General features: G+C 40.4%; 1 protein-coding gene across 1 annotated transcript in view; it reads right to left on the bottom strand.

Annotated features, from left to right (window-relative positions):
• prdm8b (PR domain containing 8b) overlaps positions 1–510 on the bottom strand; it is a 6,072-nt gene extending 5,562 nt beyond the window's left edge. Inside the window, exon 1 of the mRNA XM_017430799.3 lies at positions 162–510. The gene's annotated coding sequence lies outside the window, so the exon portion shown is untranslated. The remainder of the gene's footprint in view (positions 1–161) is intronic.
• Between the last annotated feature and the right edge of the window lie 3,356 nt (positions 511–3,866).

The following is a 3,866-nucleotide window of genomic DNA, read 5'->3' as shown; positions in this document are numbered from 1 at the left end:
GGGGGGGGGTGAGGAGGGGTGGGGGGGGGCTTTGAACCCATCTGTTAAAGCAGAACCAGAGACAAAACTGCCCTAAATCAGCGCCGACTCAAACTGCGGAGCCGCGGAAACATCTGCGCCTTTTTCCCGCCCCTCGTAAAGTCCCCGGAGCGCGGACCTACCTCTGAGCCGCACGAGCACAAATAATCCACAAGCACGAGCCGAGAGCGAAGCTGCGACTCCAGAGCTCTGAGAAAAGGAGCTAAAAAAGAGGCAAATCCGAGCCGCGCGGCCGGAGGAGGAGGAGGAGGAGGCGCTGATGGAGGTGATGGAGGTGCTGATGCTGCGGCTGCTGCTGCTGCTGCTGCTGCTGCTGCGCTCCCGCTCCGCGCGCTATCAGAACATGTCTCCTCCCGGTTCGGGCACACGGACGGACTCTGGTCGGTTCGGATGGAGGAGGACGGAGGATGGAGGCGCGCGCAGACGGGGGGGCCGCGGTGCTCTGGCTGACTGACACACAGACACACACTTTTTGTTTGCGGCACATAATCTACCCAATGAGGCGTGTCACTCCGCGTCTCCTCCCTTTAACTCTTCACTGGCCGACTGTCAGCTCAGCCGATTTATGGACACCCCNATTATTATTATTATTATTATTATTATTATTATTATTATTATTATTATTATTATTATTATGAACCAGGAGCCTTCTTTATTCCCTGACACCTTATAAGATGCTTTTGTTAATTAAACCAGTCTGTTTTGGGGGTAAAACCTGTTTTGGGAACTTTAGTCCAGCTCGTGGCCCGGAGTCCCGGCTCGGTTCGGTTCGGCGGCAGCTCCTGTCTGCACTGAGCTCAGGCTCATTTAGGGGGCGCCCGTGTATAATCTGCTGCCTCTGAGGGCAGATCTGTGTGTGTGTGTGTGGGAGGGGGGGTTGCATGCAGCTGCAAAGTAACAATCCTGCAAATTTCAACAAGAAGCTCCAGTTTGAAGGAGGTGAAGGTTTTTAAACTTTTACTTTTTTAATTGAACTCAGATGATGGAGATTTAAATTCTAACATTGTTGGTGACTGAACTGAAGCAGGTCATTAATATAAATGACCTAAAACTTTAAAATAATTCACCTTCTTACACAGAAACATTAGACTCATTTAAAAGCAGAAATCTGCAACTTCTGCCCCTTTTTCCCCCAAATTAAAAGAGACAAACGTTTGAAATAAAGAGACCAGATTTGATTGAGTTGTAAATAAAGGCTTCATATAAAAATAACTAAAATTTCTGACATTATTAAGCAAAATAACTGATTTACAAGTCAGGACAGATGAAACTTTTGTACAAAGAGAGTAAAAGATTTTCTTGCAGGAATTGCATCCTGATAAAACATTAAAGCAAACGTAAAAGTTAGACCAGTTTGTTGGATATTTATTTATTACAAACTGTTTTTATTCTCAATAAAGTTCAGCAGCCTTCATTTAATAGGTTTTTGTCAAAGGTTTTAACTTCTAATTCTTATTATCCTCAGAAGGAGCTGTAAGAGTTGAATTAAACTTTTAAGAAATAAAATGTTAGATTTACTTATTTTCTTGTGTCTTCTGGTTCCTCTTAACTTAGTTGTTTAAATGTAAAAAAAAATACTAATTATTTGAAGGTTTGCTCTTACCAAAGAGTTCATGGAAGATTTCAGAATCTGGAATAAGTGGATAAGTTGGATTCAATTAATTTAAAACAATAAAACCTGCTTATTTCGACTGTTAAGATCTGCCTGAAAGCTTTAGAGTCGAGACAAAATCAAACAAACGCTCAGATTTTAATTTCTTAGAGAGATAATCTGTGATTTTCCCCCCTCAGCATCTAACTGTGTTCAAAATGTTGAATTTTCTCTGCTTTTAAGGAACGATCCCACTCTTTGCTTGAAAGTTGGCAGAATGAAGTGGCTAACAGGCTAATAACTGTTAGCACAAACTGATTTTTAAAAATTATTTCTGTCTTTTTAAAGCAGAAATTTACTCACAAGTTTGCATAAACTGAACAGAAACCTCTTTCTTTAAAAAGCTCCCAGCTCTGAATATAAATATCAATTATTTCCACGTGGTTTATGGTTAAAGCTGCAGAGAGCTGCATGCTGCAGACAAAATCCTTTAAACACAAATAACATCCAAAGTTTTATACGTGAGCGTGAGGATGAGCTGAAACTCAGTTCAACGTTATCTTTGTTATTAACTGATTTTTCACTCTGAAAAAAAAAAGAGTTTCAGTTTTTAAGCAAGGTGTCTTTAAAGAAATCCTAAAATAAATCTTAATATTTGCACAGATTTAGCTGTTCAGAGCAGAACGTGCTTAATGATGGGATCCTGGTAAATGAAAATTTCTGATAAAAGTGAAACATTTAGCACCCATTTCCTTCTTTTTTCTGTTTTGTTTTTTTACAGATGGCCTGAGATGGCAGTGAACTGAAGACAAATTTGAGAACAGATCATGAGAAGCGTCTCGCCGTGGACCGAGCGATCAGGACTGAACTCCAGGATGAATGAGCACACAACACAAACCCTCCCAGGATCAAACCCAGTTGTCACAGTTTGCTGAGAGCTCCTCGGTTCTGGCCTCAGACCGGGTTGAGGGAGAACTGGGGGGAGGGGGGGGGGGGGGGGGGGTCTTCTCTAATATTTGACAAATATTCTGAAAATAGCATTTATGTGCAAACCTCAAATTAAAACCAAAGGAATACTTTTATATGAAAGAACGTTTAGAAAATAAACTGATCAAATATCCTTTTTTTAGTCCAGTAAAATCTGTGTTTTTGTGCACTGCTGTAAAAATAAGCTTTTAGATTAATTTGACCTTTTTTATTAAATTCTAGAGAAAGGAAGGAGCTTCAGCTGCATTCAAGAAATCTTAAAGCAGGAAATGTGATAATAGGATAACACCCAGCGAGACGGAGTGTGTGTGATGTTGCTGAGAGGGTGTGTGTGTGTGTGTTTAAAGTCATAAATTCACAGCTGAGGGATCAGTGTGTCTGCAAAGCATCTGGATTATTTCACAGCTGTATTATTTCCTGATCATGTTGATTCCTAATGCAGGAGGACTCTCAGAGCTGGGGGTTTTATTTTTCTCGAACCAGAAGAAGAAGAGCTGGATCTGAAATAAGTCCAGAGATCCTGCTAAACCTCATGCAGATGCTCTACCTGTCTTCAACATTTAGAAAAAACACTCAAAGGATATATTTTTATTTCATGCTTCAACAACCCAGTAAGCTCATTAACCTGAATCTCATTCTATCAAAGCAAATGCAGATTTTTAATGATTTTCAGGCTCCTGTAACATGATGTAAAAACATGTGTAGAACTTTAAACACACTAAAAACCTGCCAGACTGAAACCAACCCTATCTGCGACCCAGCTCTGGGTCAAATCTGGACCTGGTTTTACCTCAGCAGGTCGTCAGTTTGACCCAGAATACTGCAGGAAGTTTTCTATCCTCAAACAGGGTTTAATGACTAATATGTTGAACTAGAGCTTTTAAGAAGAACAACCCAAAATCTGGGTTATTAATCTGGGTTATTGCTGGCACTAACGGCTATTAGCATCCTAAAGCACACATGTCAAATTTAAGGCCCGCGGGCCAGATCCGGCCCTCTGTAACATTTCATCCGGCCCTCTAGTCTGGGACAGATCGAGTCTCTTATTCTTATTTTGCTTGAAAAACCTGAGCCTAATTAGTGAAGTTTTCTCTTGACAGTGACTTAGAAGCCAACAATATATAGTTTTAATTTCTGTATCATCAGGTTTTTGTCTGTTTTAATGTTAAAAAATTAATTTAAAAGCTGAGTGAGGCGTAAGAAATGACAGATAATAATGTGCTTTTTGAAGTTTGATCCATTTGTCTGT

This window comes from Kryptolebias marmoratus, linkage group LG1 (genome assembly GCF_001649575.2).
Source record: "Kryptolebias marmoratus isolate JLee-2015 linkage group LG1, ASM164957v2, whole genome shotgun sequence".
NCBI lineage: Eukaryota > Metazoa > Chordata > Actinopteri > Cyprinodontiformes > Rivulidae > Kryptolebias > Kryptolebias marmoratus.
Note: the sequence above shows the minus strand (reverse complement) of the source record. Positions and strands in the feature narration are given on the sequence as shown.